General features: G+C 38.6%; 1 long non-coding RNA gene across 1 annotated transcript; it reads right to left on the reverse strand.

Annotated features, from left to right (window-relative positions):
• Positions 1-1,459: 1,459 nt before the first annotated feature.
• On the reverse strand, positions 1,460-19,791 carry LOC140848160 (uncharacterized). The gene is made up of 6 exons (XR_012128712.1): positions 19,717-19,791; positions 13,419-13,521; positions 12,750-12,944; positions 11,703-11,878; positions 2,825-2,941; positions 1,460-1,953 (listed from the first exon to the last, which is right to left on the reverse strand). It is a non-coding gene; the product is annotated as an uncharacterized lncRNA (long non-coding RNA).
• Positions 19,792-20,811: the final 1,020 nt, after the last annotated feature.

A 20,811-nucleotide genomic window follows, 5' to 3' on the forward strand; every position in this document is an offset into this window, starting at 1 on the left:
TCTCCTAGCTCAAAGCAATTAAAAGTATAAATACAAGCTATTATAACCCTATCATAAACCAAAAAAAAGGTGACCCCTAAAGCAAAGCGTTTAAAGGGGCATCAGAGGGGGGAATGATAAGGAAAATATTCAACACAGCCGTCAAGGTCAGCAAACCGCTTTTTCCTCTGGTTGGCGAAGCACTGCCAGCTCCCTCCTCCCCTCCTCCAGGCTCCTCTTTTGCCCTGCGTGTGCTGAAATGCCACATATCAAAATAATCTAAATTGCTCCCCTTGCTTGTGCTCAGGGCTCGGACCTTGGGAGATTACTCCCCTCTGAGCCCACCAGTGTAAAATAAAACCTCAACACTCCAAGATGCCCGACTGCTGCTTGGTTCTTCGGTCAGTGACCCAGTCCAGGTTTTCCAGTATTTTCCGTAACACCAAGACCTGCTGAGATACTCATTTTCCTCCTTAGGACAGTTTGTAGACCTAACACTATTTCTCCAGAAATCATCTCCAAATCCATGATGCCACTTAAGTGAAAAGGTATGCAAGATTCCCCTTGACTTCTTGCAACTCTAAACACACTAACCCTTCACTGATTATGAATTATGTGGTGCTGCAGTTTTGCTGTCACAGCTGATGAGAGCCTAGAATTAGTGCTCCCAGGTGTGTTTTGGTAGGCACGGGGAGGAAGGTACACTCTGGGAGGCCTTTCCATTTCCTGGCTGTACCTTCTTGAGATGAGAAAATTGACAACCTGTGGCTGCTGCAGACACGTCAGGCAAGTCCCATGCAGGATAGACAGAGGGGAGACAGTATCAGCCCGTGTGTGTCTTACCCTTGGTTAAAAGGGTTTGGGTCCCCTGCTTCCTCAGGCTGGTGTTCTGGGAATCCACTGTCCTGCTTTAAGGCTGGCACTAGACTTGGTCTGGATGGTATACTGCCAAAGCGTACTGGACCAACTGTGACATCTTATATGTGGAAGAGACATTCTCTGGCTTTGGAAGCTTCTCAAATGCATGAAATATAAGATCCCATTTTATGCAGTGTGTCATCTTCATATGCTTAGTATAGGAGTCAGAAGGTAGCAAGCCTTTCTTTGTTCAGTTAGCCCTCATGTCCTGGTGAGGAAAGGCATTACTCTCATTCACCTCATTTGTCTCAGCCTTTATGTAGGGGATTAAGTGTATTTCCCAAGATCTGCAGAAGGAGTAGAAGGAAATGCTATTTAAAAAGAGATTGAATTTGGTACTTCTCTTCAGTTCTTGCTTTATTGGAGAAAGGTGATTATTTTGGAATGCCCCCATATTTATTTCTCCTTTCCTTGAAATGCCCAGGGAAACAGGTGAATATGTATTTACTCAAATTATATAATTTGTTATTATTTCATCAACACAGTTGTTCCTCTTGACATTTGTAGAGTGCCTTTTAGTAGTTGTTATTAGATGCAATGCTTGTAGCTCCCTAGTAAATAAGAGATTTGTATACTTCTCTTCACAGTTAAGATCTTTGAAGTACAGGTGATTAAATATGCATAGGTAGGATAATGAGACACCTGGCTATTATCTATGTGAAGTAATTGAAAAGACTGAGTCACTTTTTCCTTGAATATACATTAAGTGTGCAAGATATGCTAATATTTGTGTAGGTGAAGGAAGCCTGCACAGTAGAGGGCCCAGCTGTCATTCCATAAGCAGTCTGCCTAGAAGGCTGCCACTCAGACTTCATCCCTGGGAAGTGTGCACATCTTCCCATCAGCTATATCATACCCACCATGAATTCTTGCTTTCTGAGAGTCCCATGTCTTTGTGTCACTCCCTTTAGATTCAAAGTCCTGGGAAAGGACCTCTGAATGATGGAGTAATCTGGTTGCCAGAGGAAAATAGGAGGGGATGTTTGAACCTTTTTGGCTTGTGTCACCATGAAGAAGAATCTTGTCTTGATCAAACTGTGTGCATCAAGGCATAACCTTGGAAAAGAAAAAGAATTCACATACTGGTCAGTCAGAAAAACCTCATAGATCTATTACAGTTGGGAAGCCTTCTGTTCTTTCTAAAATCTCAGTTGTGCTCTTCTCTTGTCTGTTGATCAAACTCAGGAACAGATGAAGTTGATATTCAGTGTAGGAATAGACTAGCTTTTCAACAGACACACTGAGTCTCTGGTAGCTTTGGATAGGTTTGAAGTATGGGGGAAAAAGACAGCAGCTGAAACCGTTTGATATGGTCAGAGAGTGAGTAGGCCAAGTCTGCCATACATGGGGCCATGGTGTTGGAAATTTCACTTCATTAAAATTGGTCTCAATGTTCACCAATAAAATAAGAGAGGGGATTTCTAACTGTCTATTAGATATCCTCATATAAGAATTCACTTATCAAATATTTGTATTTTCTCCATGCTAGACAGTATTCTAGGTATTAGGTAACAGTAGTTAAAAAGTCTGCTTTCCTAGAACTTGCACTGGACTGCAAAAACACTTAACTTGGGGAGGAACCAGGCAGGGAGAATGAGTACCAACAATTCTATTTTTGATGTATTGAATTTGGAATGATTATTAAGCAGTTACATAGAAATGCCTGGATTTCAGGGGGAAAATGTAGTCTTCAGATTTGTAAGCATATTATGTGATATTTAAAGCTATCATATAGACTGAGGTCATCCAAGTTGGGAGCACAAATGGGGAAAAGAGGAGGGCTGAGGACTTAATTCTGAAGTACCCTAATATTTAGAGAACTGTTGTAAGAGAAACCATTGAAATAAATGGAGAAGGAGACTCCTGGAAAAGGAGGGAAACTGGAAATTGAGGGAGAAGCTGATTCAAGAATTAGCAAGTGGCCAACCTGGTCAAAGGCTGATCTATCAAATGCATCATCGTCTTTGGCAAGATGTGGGCCCCTGGGAGCTCCAGAAGTTCTCTTGCAGCCAACTAGTAATGATGAAAACCTAATGGAAGGGGACTGAGGAGAAAATAGATGTGAATGTGGAGAGACAAAACATAAACACAACTCTTTCAGGAAATTACTGATTCTAGATGCTGTTGCTACCTTCTCAGATACCTGATCAATATCTGTCTTTGAATAATAAGGTCAGGATTTTATATTTGAACCTAAGTCATATGTCCTTGCTCTGAACAGAGACAGGGAATTCAGTTTTAAAATGGGATGTGAGTCCTGGTTCTCAACAATACTTATGCAATGGGGAATTCTCCAAATAAAACAGATTATTGGATGTGTATCCCCCAAAGTTATCACATACCCACTCTTCTCTCCATGGTATCTCTTGTATTCATCATGATCATTCACCCTGGCTCAACTGCCTTATTTTAAGTGTCATTCTTTCTCACCTACTCTACAGTATTGTTTTCTCTTCCAGCCTCTGTTCAGCACCTAATGTTAGATGCTTTTTTATCTACAACTCTGATCATATGCTAGAAAATTTACTTTCTTCTCACTGTAGAATGAAGTTCAAACTTCATAGTCTAAAATCTAAGGCACTTTATGATTAAGACACAATCATTTCTTTCTTGTCCTATTTTCTGCCACCTTTCTAAGTATTTCTTGATCCAACAAGACGGACTTGTTCAATGTGTGTTTTCATTCTGTGTAATGCTATTCACTGTCCTTGAGATGGTCTCTGTATCACTATCTGCTGTTCTGTTCAGCCTTCTAGACTTCTCCTCCAGGTGAAAATAAATAATCATTGTTCATAATGTGCATAGAATGTTATCTGGCAATATGTTTTATGCATGTGCGGGGTAGGGAGAGGCCTTGCTTTTTTTATAAGTTGCATTTCAGTTTTTATATTACTCAGTAAACAGTTAAGGCTTCCAGCTTGAACTTTGTGTCCTTTAGCCATGCAGAAAACTAAAGCCCTTCCCAAATTCCTTAAGATTTCTATGACTATCCAGGGGACTTATATTTCTTTGTCACTTCTGCCTCTAGAGCCCTGAAAGCTGTCTTTTCTAAACAACATCTAATCAGACCCTTCTCATTTTCCACAGGATCAATTTATAAATTAAATAAAATAAAAATGAGCCAAATAACACAACACAGTGAACATGTGGCAGGCCATAAGGAGCGTTCCAATTGCCCCAGCACACAGACTAGATTTAAAATTGCACACTGGCCATTCCTATGCTTCAGTGTTCTTCTGGCCATCCAACTAATGGTTCTCAACTAATTTTCCCCCTTATTTAGCAACTGAATTTCTATTCCCTTCTTAGTGAGTACCTTCCTTTTATTATTTTACTTATTGAAGGCAGTTTAACTTTATACTCAGTTACAAGGGCTTTTAAAGCACCTGTGAGTTGGGGCTTATGCTTTATGCAAAGTGTCCTATCAAGGCACATTTCCAAAAAAATTGTTCTTTTTCCAAAAGTAACTATTAAGGGTTAGCTGTTAAAATTTTCTTTTTCACTTTTTATTTTTTTGGTAACACTTTTCTGTGTCTTAATGGGTAACAAGTTCTTTAAGCACATAAAGACAAAATATTATTTATGTGTTCCAAGGGGTCAAGAACAATGCCTGACACATAGCTGGCCTTGAATATGCGTTGAGTGAGTGAATGGTTGAGATTGAGTGTTTCTTCCAGGGCTGCAATTCTGTTTTTCTATTTCTCTAAATTGTTGATTCTAACCTAATATAAATGCTTATATATATGTCTATTAATTATTAATAAATACTGATAGTGAATAGCTAGTTGAGTAAATGTTGATTTAAAGCAGTAAGTGAATACTCCTGATCTTAGTGAAGAGTACGTCAGGTTGTGTTGAAGTCCTGATGTCAAGGACATCGAAATTTGGCCCCAGTGTGGTAGTTGATCTTTACAGTAGTTTACATTTGCTATTGCTGTTGCATTTAAGTGAAAGAGAGATCTTCAGGCTTTAGGATAAATAGGTAGGTGTATAGGCCACTGATAACCTCACAGCATTTATGCAGACGCTGTCTACTTCCCCGGGGCATATCAAATCTCCGCCGTGGGAGAACAGTGCCTCCTTCAGGCAGGAACTGTCGTGTGTTCTATATATAGCTCCACTGTGTTCAGATGTTCAAAGATTCTTGTTCAAGCGATTTGATTAGAACTGGGAAGCTTCTCTGAACCTCTGGGTATTGACTCTCATCTTTCTTCCATTCTAGAAATGGCTAAATCTTTTATGCTCCCCAGAGACCAAAATATATACCCAGTGTTTCAAAACAAAGACTTATTTTTCTATCTTCAATATTGGAAAAATAGAAACAAAACTAAATGAAAATGAACCAAATCTATAAAGATGAAATAGTGAAATATCCTTTTTTAGGGGAACCAACAGAAACAATACTCTGAAGACCAAGGCATTTAATCAAATAAATAAATCAAATGCTAAGTTCAATTGAGAGCCATCAAAGGGAAGTAGTTTTTCAAATCTTTAACAAGAATGAAAAATTGAACCATATGTCAAAAATAAGAATGTTTTATCTTTGTATAACATAGCAATGTTTCCCAAAATGTGGTCTGCATGAGGAAGAGTCCAGGGAGGGAGAGCTATTAGGCATAAAACAAAAGAGCTGTTTAGCCAGAGCCATGCCTGTGATGGAGAGGCAGATACTCAAAAGTGATACAATTGCACAGTTTTGAAATGTGCTATTAACATCCATGAAAATAGAGGCCTAAATGATTTCTAAAATAGAATTTACTTTGCTTAATTGAATAGATAACAGATATTTTAGAAATATTTTAATTCCCTAAAGAAATAAATGTGCCTAGTACTATTATGATACTTGGTGCATAGAAGAAAGCTCATGGAATTCATTGTCAACCAGGAGGATATGAATCCCCAATTTACTACTTGCTACCCAAGTGACACAAGGCAAATGACCCATGCTATCCTGAAATTTAGCTTCCTAATTTATGAAAGAAGGAGAGCAATGCATTCTTCCAAGTTTGTTGTGAGTATTCTGTGACATAACAAAAGATGATCTAGGACAGAAGTAAACTTTTTTCTGTAAAGGGCCAGGTAGTAAATTTTTTAGGATTTGCAGACCAAAATGACCTTCATTGCAACTGTTCAACGCTCCCATTGTATTGCAAAAGCAGTCATAGGCAATATGTAAACACACTGCTGTGGCTGTGTTTTAATAAAACTTTATTTACAAAAGGACAGGAAATGGACCAGATTTGCTAGATGAGCTATAGTTAGCCAATCCATGATCCCAGGCAATGGCTGGTATATTGTTAATGCTCACAAATAAACTAAGTATAAAAAAAATATTTCCCAGCACAGTTCTTGTCACATAGAAAATCTTGAATAAATGCATTGGGTCAGTCAATGAAGAAATCAGGGAATGAATATGGCCTGTTGAGTATAATTATCATCCTTCACCTCACCATTTAATATTTTACTACTTCACATGTCATTTTTTGCTGTTTTTATGAGACCGTTTGGCAGTTCCTACTGATATCCTAGATATAAGAAGGTACTGGTACTGCATCAGAAATTTTCTTAAAATAATTTTTATTAAAACATTCTTAAAATGATTGGCTTATGATAGGGTGTTTGAAAAGCTTAGTGCTTAAATTTGGAGGAAATTCCTGATACAGTATTCCATGGATGGTTGTATACTAGGAAAAATTAATGAGTACTGCAGTAAAGTAATTTTGAGAAATGCTGTGTTAAACAAAATTAAACAAATTTCTTTCTTATAGAAATTCTCATAGGCTTTGAAGTTAAAGTGGGTGGAGGAATGCATTCTGCAGTTACCCAGATTTTATTTAACTGGAAAATAATGCTTTTTTCACACACCTATTACCATCTTCCAGAATATAGTCTTTGGAGAGTACTATTTGGGAAACACTACTCTGTAACATAAATCATCTTCGTACATTTGCAAAAAATAGTATGAATGGACACGGAACTTAACAAGGAACTTAACAAACCGAAAGGGGAAAAAAATGCTAACAGTTAACCATTAAAGTCCCTGCATTTCTTTATTCCATCATTTCTTCAGGAATCATTTAGTGTGTATGCTATTCAAGGTAGAGCCTTGTTCTTATTCCTAGTCAAAAGACAGGGGAAGCTTTATGAGCAGAAAATTTAGATATTTTAAAATAAATGGCTAAAATCTCAAGCTCTTTGTTTCACAGCTATACAAATCTCCCCGAGTTTCATGGGAAGATAAACTTTTATTTTCAAAAGGAACTTCAAAGTTATAGGAAGATAAAAGAAGATGTCCAGTGAGTGAGCCGGAGTACTATTTGGCAATCGCCTGTTCGAAAACTCATCTGAATTAGAAAGAACTGTGATAACAGATCTCCTAGAGTTTTGGTTCCTAGAAGCTTGAAACAGGGCTGAAGCAGCCTAGTTGAAATTGGAATCATTCAAAAAATTTGATAATGAGTTTTATTTAAACAGAAATGAAGAATAGGACTCATTTTGAGGCAACCCTCTGTGTTTGTAATGCTTGTTTTGATTGATCTCAGAAACACCAGAAAACATGAACTATTGCAACTATATAATTGCTATAAATCAAGCATCACCAGTCACCAATATTTCTATCATAGGATTTTCATGTGCTGTTGGTACCGGAAAGGAACATGAATTGTTTTGTAAGTATTGTGGGGCAGAAAGACAACTCTCTTCTTTCTATTTGCTCTTCACCCAGTAGACACAAAGCACATGTTAACTTTTCAGAATTCCTATGAGGATTTTCTCTACAACAGTTTTGTTCCTTCTTGTTCAAGATTATCTGGAAACAATATTGTCTGTCGGGCCAGTGGGACAAGAACTTGGATCTATAGTCTTCTGAAAAATCATAGGTATTTAGTGACTTCATTTTATTATTACATGTTATGTATATGTAGTGATCTGTGCTTCTAAAATGCTTGGTGCTAGGGTACATGAGGCATTCACTTAATATCTACGTTTCAGTGCAAACTGGAATTGTTGACTGAGATGACCCAATCTGAAGTTAATAGTGATGAGTTGCTCTTTGAAAATGTGAATTATAGAAAATCAATACAGAATAAAAAGTACATGCTCCAAAATACTTAAGGATGATTTGATTCATTATATGGTTACAAGCCAATAACAATGAAAACATATTATTGCCTTGTGTTGCATAATATAATTTCTCAGAGACTTGGGAAAATATATAGATTGCTCTTAATTTCACATTTTAGAAAACGCTAAATCCCTCTAAGGATTATAACTGAATAGGGCTGGATAGAGATTGAAACTTGACATTCACATTCAACGTTGTGAGTTCTGAGACCTGGACTTTATAGGGTGTGGGAGGACCATCCTGCCCAACTCAGTGGGTACCTCAGAGTGACTTAAATGAAGAGAAAGTTATTATGTCTGAGAGAATAACTGAAAACATCCTAATAGGCTATTTTTGATCTTTCTGAATTTGGTAAATAATTAGGACCATTCTAAAATTTATCATTACCAATATTAGTGTCAGATGTTAAATGCAAATGGTCCAAGTCAGATCATGTATGTCTCACTATTTTTTCAGTCCATAACCCTTGAAAACTGGATAGTATTTGTGGACACTCTTTTTATGGACTATAGAGAAAAGGAGAGTGCAAAACATTGAGAAATACTTATGAAACAACCTGAAATGAATCGATGGACTTAATGACAGAAATACAAAATGAATTATGAAAAAGAATAGTAACTTCATCTTAATAAACCCAGCAGAGCCATTTTAATTAAATAGCAACTATGGTGTCATTTAATTATTTTTGCCATACAGCACCATCATTATATACGACCAAGAAACAAGTTTTCTGTATTTATTTGGCAAAGCAGCAAAAAATGAACTGAAACTTGCATAATCAATTGCAAAAATGGCATTACAGTGGATGGGAAGTAATTTGAAATTACACCTAATAGAACAAAGCACGCTCCAAATTAATGTATAGCGCTACTAGAAAATAAACGAATTCTTTCCTCTCAAGTCTTTTGTTTTAAGGAGAACCTTTAGCAAATGAAAGCCGAATAACTGTTTTTAAGACCATGAAATGAATCAAAGCAGCCATAAATGGCATTCATGATTACAAGAGAAAGGTTTTCTTCTTCTTGAGCCTCTCTTGTAAGCTCAGTTGTATGACATAGATCCTCTTAGGCTCTAAGTTCTTGCCAAAACTTTGACATAACTATTCTCCATTGTCTGGCTTCATCTTTTACACTGTACTCTTTTCTCTTTACACCCACATCCTAAGGCTGCTCCTTGTATGCCTGCTTCCCACTGTTTATAAGTGTGTGTATGCTGCAACTTGTAAACAAGGAACTGCTATTAGCCAATTCATTAATTAGGGGCCTGTCTGAAGTTCTGTGCAGGATAATAATTTGTTAGTTTAACTAAGACCTTCTGCCTTCCTGAGAAATGTCATTCTGAGAAAGTATTGATTGAGAGTGGACCCCTGCTAGGTAATATATGTACAGTTTATATACTTGAAGATTTTCAAGTGCATTATCTCTTCTTTGATAGCCACTAATAACTGTAATAAATTAAAACTACCTCATTTTAAATAAACAGATATTTTTAGTTGACAATGGGGACATAATTCACAAATATACTAATGATTACTTCTGAGTTAAGGGATTTTAGCCCAAATTGGAATAAGCACCTGTATATATACTTTATATTTAACTGTTCCAAAACAAAGCATCTTTGTCCACGCAGTTTCCTTAATGTGAAATGCTATTTTCTCTGCTTATTCAAATTAAAATGATCATTCTACACAATCGTAAGTTCTGTCCTCTCATGTTCTGCATTAAAGTTCTAATACATATATATCACAGCTTCTTCACCACCTTTAGTCATGACTAGTAGATAGAAAATCTATCATTTCATCCCAGTCATATCTGATTTTAAAGCTGTTGCTTTTGGATGGCTGGCTAAACATGGCTTAGCATTTGGAACCCTTAGTATTTAGAGCCCTAAGTATTATAACCCTTAGTGTTTGGAACCTTACTGTCTCAAACAAGTAGTCCTTGGAACTGTGCTCTCCTTGAGTGTGCTGTGTTCTTGACTTTTAGGTCTTAGCCTTGCTTATTCTAATTATTTGGGCTTAATCTCTGCTTTTTGCATTTGCTTTTAATTTAGATCTTGATTATTATGTTGCTTTCCTATTGTTAAGTTTTCATTTTTTTATCTCAGGTTATAACCTCAATAGGATGAACTCCATCATGCTTCATGGGAAGATGGGCTAGACTTCTCCTGGCCCATATTGTGTGGTTGGGTAAAAACCAGCTGAATTTCACCTTAGAAGATACAGATTGGAGAGTCAGTTTTTATCCTTATACACGTTCAATCTTGGATGAGGCATTATCTGTCTGAGTCCTGATCTTGTCCAAGCCTGTGGCCCACCTCAATAGTCTATGTGTGGGGTGCTATTGTAAATATACCATTTGTTGAAAATAATAAGATTGATGCATTTTTGATATTTTAGATATATTTTGCATCTGTAGATCTCATATCAGAGATGCTGGATCTCAGAATTGCTACTGGTACAGAGCAATGAAGAATCTGAGACCATGCACAGAAAAGAAGGGACTTGAATAGGATATAGGGAAGGTTCCCAGGGTGAAAGGGTGGCTATTCAGCAGTATAATATGTAGAGTATACAAGAAGGGATAATGAAACCAAGCCAGGTTTCAGCCAGTGTGTATGCCTTTGAGACAGCATCTACTTGACAATCTAAGGAAGGTCAATCTGGTAGGTGGGGCCTGGGAGCAACACTACAGGCATTGTAACAATACTCTGAGTAACTGTAGTGACAGCTTGACAGCGTGGTTATTTTCAAGGGGGTGAAGTATCTCTAAGGAGGAATTTTGCCGGGAGCTGATGATAGGAGAGTAGGGTACATACATAAGGACAAGCATAGGCCTTACTGGGAATTAGGCCTACTGGGGATTAGGCCAATATGAGAAGTGTGGTCTCACATTTTGCCCAAAGAGCTTGCTGCCTCATCTGCATACCCAGGCCGGAGCTTCTGGATCTGAATCAAATATTAGTTCTCCGCGAAACTGTTATGTGGCCTCTAAGCAAGTTTTTCCTCTGCTCTCTCAACATTATTGTAAAATGCCTAAAATGGAATTTAACATTATTGTATTTCCATTGTGGATAAACCCAGAATGTTTTCCCTTCAGACGGTGGGTCTCTTCAGGGCAGACATAAAATGGCTTTCAGCTCCGCATGTTCAGTGCCTAGGACAACGCCTGCCCAGGTAAACAAGAATGCTTGTTGAATAAATGAATGAAGGAGTGACCTAACCAAGTCCTATTCCAGGGCCATAAAGTATACCTCTGAGTACTGTGTCACCATCCTGAAAATGCATGTCTCCGTCACATAGTGAAGCTCAAGGTAGGGATAATGTGACGCCTATGACAGATGCTGGAGTGAGGACGAGGGAGAAGTCTTCACAGTCCTCAGCTTTCTTCTGAAACGTTTGGATCCAAGTCTCCATCCTAGCTCGGGGCTCAGTGCCGCACCCTGGAATGCCACTGGTTCCTTCCAGTGAGGGACTGGGAAGGCATTTCCAAGCATGTATTTTACTGATGGAGGGCTCATCTTCCCGTGTGAATTGATCCATGATTGATTATGAATGTGCACATCCCATTGTTGCAGTGCTCAGTAAGACTGAGCAGGAAGAAAATAAAGTACTTTTAAATTCTTTTTCTCACCCTCAGATTTTGCCATTGAGAACCTTAAGGAGAAAGTTCTCTAGACTTACTTTGGTTTACAGCAATCCTGTCCATTTTCTCAGAATCTTGAAAACACTTTGCTGAGGGAAGTAGTCATTTCTGTGTTAATTTGGAGGTGTTTTGGATTAACCCGTTGACAATCCTGAACTGTTTAGCAGGCCCAGACTTCACTGCTATATATATGGAGAAGTACTTTTCTCCAAACCTGTCACAAAGAATAAGTAATAACAGACACTTAAAAAAAAAAATCCAAAGTTAGGGACTTTGCTCAAGTAGGACTTTTTTTGCTTAATCTTCACACCCTCCTATTTCAGAGTGCTGACTTACCAAGTAAGCCAAGAGAAGATTATACTAAAAATGGGACTCTTAGAATTGTGAACCTATTCAGTGGAGATTTCACAGGAACCTCAGGGGATTTTAGTCAAAACTGAACTTGAATAATTTTCAATAATACTTCCTGGTTTTGGAAAAATGCCCCTCAAAGTTTATTTCCTCTTCTTTAATGTGTATAAGATAAGTAACTTACATAATAGAAAAAAGTGGAGTTAAAAGAGAATTTTGGGGATCAAAATCTTTGGTGAAAGCTGTTAAGTTTGAGTTTATGAAAAGATATGATAGTTGTTTTGGAAAATGTATGGTCAAGGCATAGGATGCTACAAAATTCATACATTCAATGAAAATGTGTTGAGTATGTACTCTGTATCAGCCTGAGAGTTTCCAGACACCCTTGGAAATAATTTGCAATAGGGCTAATTAGTTCATCTTTGTGAGTTTTCTCAAGCCAAACTCAGGGACCCAGATGTAGAGAAAGGCAGCTGTGGGATTGATGGACAAGATGTGCAGGATAATGAGAAAGCACATTCCAGAATGGAGACTGCACATGACAGAAGTAGCTCTTCTTTGTCCTGTCCTGGACTGCTCTTCCTGGGCTTGTGTGTGGGGTCTCCTCCCACTGTCCCTTTCTCCTCCCAGAGAGGCTGCCAAGGCAACCTAACCTAAAAGTACTTTTTAAAACAGCCCCACTTACACACTCTCCACAGCTTCTTTTCCTAATCACTACTCAGCAATATACTTACAGTTTTTGTTTATCGTTCACCACTAAAATTTAAGTAGAGCTTCATGAAGGCAGGGTCTCTGTGATGAGTTCTGTTCATCCCTATATTTCTTCTGTTTGAAACAGTGGTGGCTGAGTGGAAGTATTTACTCCCAGATGAGAGCTGAGTGGTGCCAGGATGCCTGCCTGTTAGGCTGTGGAAGAGTTGGAGTCTGACCTGAGGGGACAGTGAGAAAAGGGCAAATACCAGGAAGGTTACAGGAGAGGAGGAGAGGTTACAGAATTACAGGGTGAGAACTGGAGAACTTGATCTTTGTCCAGAGCTAATACTGAGATCACGAGGACTAAGCCAACACTACCTGAAGTAGCAGGTCACTTCCATTCATGAAGTTGAGGAGGTGTGAGACCCAGATCACAGAGAAGAACCTACATGCACCTTTGAAATGATTTAGGATTATTGTGGTGGGTGTTGAGGGAACAAGTATTGAAGAACGCAAGAGGGACTCCAAAGAAGAGACAGGAAGAGGGGACTCAACTTATGCTGAGAGCCCCCCAGTGAAGCAGATGTCACTGTCCAGTGTGGCAGAGGAGAACTGATCCTCAGAGGGCCCCGTGCCTGGAGTCACACAGCTCATAAGCAGCACAGCCAGGATTAAAACACAATTCTGTATCCCTCCGGGTTCCTACTTACCCTGCAAGATCTCATCTCCTCTCCTTGCCCATCCTTCCCTCTTGGTGCTACTCCTTCTTCTCTTCATTATTTTCTTTCTTTCTCTTAACTTACACCCATTGGCCTACACAAGAGATAGTTTAAAGGTTCAAAGAAGCCATTCCAAGACATTTCCTCCCTTTTCCCTTAGTTTGGAAGGGAGATTTCAGAAAGCTAAAAGGAATATAAGGTAAACTACTCAAAATCAGCAGGATATTTAGCTAACATTTTTTTGTGCATAAAGGCGAAGAAAGCATCTGAGGACAAATCACAATAATAAAGAGCAAATGGCATCAAAATTTGTTGGGAAAAATAAATGCACTGTAGCTTAAATTTCTAGAATTTAGCCAAGGAAAATTACATCTCCATTAACTTAAAATGCCTGGGTTCCTAAAGATTTAGCTACTGCCTATAAGTGCCCCATTTGACATATTTAGGAGTTATGGGAATAATAGTTGTTAAGAAAATCTCTAGGAGGTTCCAAAAGGATTGAAATGATTCAGGCATAAAATAAAATTTTAGCCAAGTTTGTAGCAACAGTGTAATATGTTTTCTTTAAACTTTTTTTTTATTGGCTAGAGGACAAAATGAGAGGATTTTAAAGAATGTGGTGTCTGTTTGTTAGAAAGGCAAAATGAAAGACAGTATTATGCTGATGTTTATAGGTTTGAAATAATGGTGACATACATCAGCTGACATCGGAGCATTTATGAAAGGTTACTATAATGCGGATATTGCATAGGTGTGCTTACAGAAGTCTAACTATTTTTGAGGTCTGTAGTTAAGATTATGTATAATGGAGACATACTCATGACTTTTTAATTACTTCTTCAGTGCCCCTGGTTTCATTTACTTTACTTTTGTAAAATAAAATTTGTATTCATTTCTGAGCTTAGTTCTAGAATAAAGCAATGGTAGCTGTCAATTAGAAACTTTCAAGTTAAATGAGGTCTCTGCAGGAAAGCAAAGTGAAACTCTGAACAACTAGCTGAGAAAAACTCATCCATGCATTGAAAAAACATTTATTGATCAAGCTGTAGGTATTTGGTATCTTCAAGGCTTTAAGATTACAGACATGGAAAGTGGCAGAGAATCCCTTGCCCTCTTGGAGCTTATATCTGGTTGGGTAGGAGAACAGACTGTAAAACGTACATGTGCACACACATGCTGTGCAGTTTAGATTACATAGGGGCTATGAAGAAAAGGAATGGGTGCAGGGGTGAAAGCTACCAGGGGAAGAACAGTCAGAGGGGTGCTAATTAAGGTAGTTCTGTCATAACTATTTATCAGCAAAGGTAACTTTTTTTTTTTTGAGAGGGCATCTCTCATATTTATTGATCAAATGGTTGTTAACAACAATAAAATTCTCTATAGGGGAGTCAATGCTCAATGCACAATCATTAATCCATCTCAAGCCTAATTCTCGTCAGTCTCCAATCTACTGAAGCATAACGAACAAGTTCTTACATGGTGAACAAATTCTTACATAGTGAATAAGTTCTTATATGGTGAACAGTATAAGGGCAGTCATCACAGAAACGTTCGGTTTTGATCACGCATTATGAACTACAAACAATCAGGTCAAATATGAATATTCGTTTGATTTTTTTACTTGATTTATATGTGGATCCCACATTTCTCCCTTTATTATTATTATTATTTTTAATAAAATGCTGAAGTGGTAGGTAGATGAAAGATAAAGGTAGAAAACATAGTTTAGTGTTGTAAGAGAGCAAATGTCGATGATCAGGTGTGTGCCTGTAGACTATGTGTTAATCCAAGCTAGACAAGGGCAGTAAAACATCCACGGATGCAGAAGATTTCTCTCAAAACAGACGGGGTGAGGTTCTAAGCCTCACCTCTGTTGATCCCCAATTTCTCACCTGATGGCCCCCCTGCGACTGTGCCTGTCTTAGGTTGTTCCTCCCTTGAGGAATCTTACCCGTTTCTGGCTAACCAGTCATCTTCCGGGGCCATACAGGGAAATGTAAAGTTGGTAAGTGAGAGAGAAGCCATATTGTCTGAAAAGGTTAGCTTTTTACTTCTTTGCATATTTATGCCCTGTGGCTTCTATGCCCAGCAAGCAAAGGTAACTTTTGAGTAAGATACTTGAGTTAGCTAATAGGAAGTGAGAGGAGAGAAGCAAGTTACTGGGCATTTATTAGACTCTAAACATTTTGCAGAATTATTCTTCATGGAGTTTTTCAAACCATACTTACAATGCAGCAATACAAGGAGCATTCATGTTAAAGCTGAGGAATCTGATATTCAGGAAGATTAGCTGATTTCCCCAAGATCATACAATTTCTAATTGAAGATTAAAACTCAGATCTGTTTGATTTTAGAAACCATGCTTTTTCCATGATCCTGAGTGCTCTCTGTGGGAACAGTTAGGAATCACAACCTTGAAGGGCAAAAGAGGAAAGGAGGGCCAAGTAGTACTAGCAGAGGTAATAATTGGGACTTGAGTTAGCCAGAATCAGAAAGTTCTGGGGAGGAATGGGGTGGGGGTTTTATCTTGGTTACCTATGGCCGCTGTAACAATTTAGCCACAAACTGGATGGCTTAAAACAACAGAAATTCATTCTCTCACAGTTCTGGAGGCCAGACATCGGAACTCAGAATCACTGAGCTGGAATCACTTTGTCTGCAGGGCACTGCTCTCTCTCCAGGCTCTAGGGGAGAAACTGTCTCCTTGCCTCTTCCAGCCTCTGGTGGCTGCTGGCATTCCTTGGCTTCAGTCTCTACCTCTTCACACATATGTGTGAAATTTCCCCCTGCCTCTCTTATAAGGATATATGCAGTTGCATTTAGAGCCCACCTGGGTAAACTGAATAATCTCATCATCTCAAGATCCTTAATTTACATCTGCAAAGACCTTTCCCCCCCTGTATAAGGGAGCAGAGGTTCTAGGGATTAAAATACAGAAGTCCTTTAGAGGGTCATTTTTCAGCCTACAACAAGGGTTAAAGAAAACCCTATGCAGAGGAAAAGATAAAGCAGATATTGAGAGCCCTTCAATCACCAAGCATTGAATTCAGATGAGAAGCTGAAAGAGTCTGAGGGAAGACCTTGAGCAGTACTGGCTTTGCACTGCCTTTTGGAAATGCTGCTCACCATTAATTCATTGCATTATATATTATGCATTTGTTTCATCTCTGTGCTGGAACTGGAAAAACAAAAAGGGGGCTGAAAACCATGGTCCCTGTCCTCATGATGGGGCTTTCAGACTGGTGATGGAGATAGGCCAGAATAATAATAAAAAAGTCACACACATCAGCTCTGTGATTAGATACTGTGGTAAAAGCTATGAGGATAGATACAGGGTGCCACAGGACTGACATGTTAGGGAAAAGTGGTGCATAAAGAAGTTCTAACAGCGTTGCATATTGATACATATCCCCTGTGTAGTGCATTTTAGTAGTCCATCCTTTCTGTAACACCTCCCTTGTTTGCTTGTTTTTAATTCTCAGTGGGTACCAAAGCTATTCTCCATGCCTTGTATTCCTTGAGATTTCTTTGCATGATATCCTTGAGAATGTGAAGTTTGAACTGAGATCTAATGGATGTGTAGTAGTTAACCACCCAAAAGGTGGAAAGGACCAAAGACAAGGTTTCTGGACAGACAGGAGGACTCTAGGTTGAGAGCAGCATGCTGAGGTGGGAGGGAACACAGACCGACATGCTGGTATTCAGGAAGTGGGAAAGACGGGTGGAGATGTGCTTGGAGAAGCAGGCAGAAGTCAGGTGCTGAGAGGCTGTCTTCCTCCCACTCAAATGTTGCATCTTCTTATGTAAGCATTGGGAAGTAAGGGAAGAGAATTCTGGGGTTTTCTTTTGTGTATGTGTTCCTTTTTCTGCTTTTTAGTAAAATTCACTTTTTGTTACACAGTCTGGTGAATGCATTCAGTCATGGTTGACTACAACTAGGATCAAGATACAGATCTGTTCCAGTAGCTCCTCCCCAGATTTCCTCACACTACCTCTTTCCCTGGCTGCTGACAAATATTGGTTAAACAGGTCCTGTAGTTATGTAAAGGCCCAGTTTAAGGGACAAGACTGAAATTCAAGTGAGAAAAGTGATGGCCTGACACTAATAGCATAAAAAGTGGGAAGGACATATAATCGAGAACTGGTGAGGAGACAGAATAAAGATAACTTGCTGACATTAAGTGTTCAGGAGATCCCCATGTCTTGGCTTGGGTAACCAGGAGACTAGTGGGTCCCTTCAAGAAGTGGGAAAAACTACTGTGACTGAGCATGGAGTGAGGTTCTGTTCAGTTGATGGTGCCTCTGGGGAGGAAATTTTTCCTCTAACCTTCCAGGTTCTTCTAGTTGGTCTGTGACTCAGATTGACATGAGACAGATTAACAGGAGAAATCAAATTTCATTTTGCAAGTATGGGAAATCCACACAGACGTGAGATGGCGAAGGCAGTCAGGCAAAATGAGAGGTGTTTTTGGGTGTGTGTGAGTGCTCTTGAACTAAGGAGAAGTGGGTAGCGGTCTGGGACTTCCAAGGGAAGGAAGAAAATTCACAGGATGATGAAAAAGAGGAGATAATTGGTCAACAGATGGGTCATCCTAAAGCAGTGGGACAGAAAGGACTTTAACGGAACAGGCCTCATCAGGTTCCCCTGTCCACCACCCCTAGTTCATGTGTAGTTAGCAGTGGTGATAGTGCTCATCTTGGAGCAGGTTCTCTAACTGAATTCTGTTTATATAGTTTGGGGGAAGGTCAGGGTTTCACCCTGAGTCTTTTGGGCTTTGACTGTTTTCAGCTTGAAATAATCTGCATGCCAAAACGGCACATTTGGGGAAGCCTGCCCTTGGTCCCTACAGTGCCCGTGAGATTGCCAAGACTGATTGGCAGTGAGGAGAAGTTTGGGTCTTGAGCTCACTAGAGAGTTGAAGTAAAGATCTCTATTTGAGAGACAGGGGACTTTTCTTTTTTCATTACATCATAACATTAAAAAATAAAAATAATATTCATTGTGTGCAAACTATGTACTAGGCATTGTTCTATGTGGACATGTATTTGATCCTGGAAACACCTAAAAGTGAAAAACACTTCCATTTTACAAGTGAAAAAGTGAGGCATGCCGCAGCTAAGATATATGGCCAAGATTCCACAGCTAGTAAGGCTCAGAGTTGGCTAATGCAGAGCTCATCTTAAACTCAGTTACTAAAGACTTGTTCAGATGCATTTTATTAAGGGAGTGATACTTACTCTGGAAATTAATCACAATCGTCCCTGAAGCTTTTAACAATGTAAATGCATTGTTCATTTTTATGACCCCTTCTACCTTACTTGCCTATGAAAGCAGGAAGCAGGGCTTGGAAGATGTCTAAAAATGTTTCTGATTTTTATGTGTCCCTCCTCTCCCTCTTCACCAGTCATGCACCACCACCCTAAGGCACATGGAAGCTGATATCTGGTAGGTTGGTGGTTGGTCCTGAGTTCACTGGTGTATTATAGATAGGAATAGATAAGGGAAGTATGCTGCCAGCAGATGTCAACAACTATTTGGGGCTCGGGGGCTTTCCAGGTATATTCTGTGAGTTTGTACTTGGGCATGAGCAAATGGCATTCTTGCCTAAGGCTACATTATAAGGGCCATGTTTTGATCACTGATATACCTTGGGATTGACAGGTATACTTTTGAATGAAGAGGTAAAATTAGGGTTGTTTATAGTATGGCAGTTGGATCATGTAGGCAGAATTGTAGAAATCTATCCAGGCTATACCAGGTTTCATGGACAACATGCATATCCTGTTTTTTCTTGTAGATGTAGTCTTGAAATTCATATTGTACATTTTAATAAATTGTCCAATGGAGAATGATATTTAAAGAAATATTTTCTTTAAAAAAAAAACAGACCTTCACAAAATAAATAGCATTTATAAGCTATGTACTTTGTAAGTCTCTGTAGTGATATGCTCTTCTTCCACATTCACGTTTATGGGGATTAACCTTCAAATCTTAATTTGTGGAAAACCCTGGTAATTTTTCTTCTCTAATATTTTCAGAATTGTAAAATTTAAACAGCTAAGGGTCTTTCTCATATAACCTAAAGAGGTACGAGTGACACCTAAATATTTATTTTGCATTTTTTCCTGTCACCATCCAAAAACAAAAATAAAACCCAAAACAAACAACAGCAATGACAGCACGACATGTCAACAATGTAAGTTTCTGTCACAAGACCTGTATTAAATGTAAGATAAAGCACTAGAATAGAACCTGTGAAATTTGCCTCTTTCTCAGTATTCAAATCACCTTTTTCAGTATGTCAGAAGCAACACGGCCTTTATTGTTGTATTATACCTATTTGTTTATTCATTGTTCACCTGTGATGAGAAACAGATTAAATTGGTAAATAGATCATTGGAGGTGACTTTTGAAATAGAGTACTAATATCAAAATGGATTCATAATCCTCTTATTCCAAAGACTGAATAATGATTGGGCTATAACATTTTGACCTGCTGTTCACTTTCCACAGGATTATGGCCCAGATATCCCATGTGGTTTTAGTAGGGTGGATAATGCACCACCTCCCTAGAGGGAGCTAAGTGCAGTATGTCAGAGGTATGACTTCAGAAATGTTTGCTTTAGGTTATTCTTCCTTTGGCTCATTCCCTTTTTAGCCATTAGAGGAGGAAAGTAAAGAAAAATGGGTTGTCTGTTCAGAGTGACCTATGTACAAGGCAGTCATTGATTATGAGATTGTGGCCCACCTTCCAGGGCCCTTGCAATGTAAGCTTTTTCTTTTTTAACCCTCTAATTTAATGTTGTAACTGCTGCTTTGTGAGAGAGAGAGAGAGAGAGAGAGAGAGAGAGTGTGTGTGTGTGTGTGTGTGTGTGTCTGTGTTGGGGATCGGGGTGGGTAGGTAACAAAGAATGACAGAGGGGCAATTATATGAGGGAAATAACAACAATAAAAAAAATACTGGCCGCGATTTTAGACTGTTAAATCCTGTAGAGAAATAACATGGAAAATACTTATAATGTAACATAAAACAAGATTCAAATGTGTACATGTTTTATCATCTGAACTGTTTTTCAGAAGTCCCAAATCATAGTCATAGAGAGAAAAAAAGCTGGAAGGAAATAGCAAAAATGTTAACAGTTGTCATATTTTGGCAGAGAATTTTTTTTTCTAAATGCTGCCTTTTCTAAAATTTTAAATGAATATGGCCAACTTTCATAATATAAAAAGTTACAATTTACTGACAATAGCTGTGAACTGATTGGTGATACAGGAGTCAAACCAAGGTTTAGGGTAAAAAAACATGGAATTGAGAGAAATTTAAGCACTGTCTTCTTGAAGACAGTATGAGACCTTGGGGAAAATATTTTGGTAAATGGAGAA

The sequence above is a fragment of the Manis javanica genome, chromosome 3 (assembly GCF_040802235.1).
Source record: "Manis javanica isolate MJ-LG chromosome 3, MJ_LKY, whole genome shotgun sequence".
Lineage (NCBI taxonomy): Eukaryota > Metazoa > Chordata > Mammalia > Pholidota > Manidae > Manis > Manis javanica.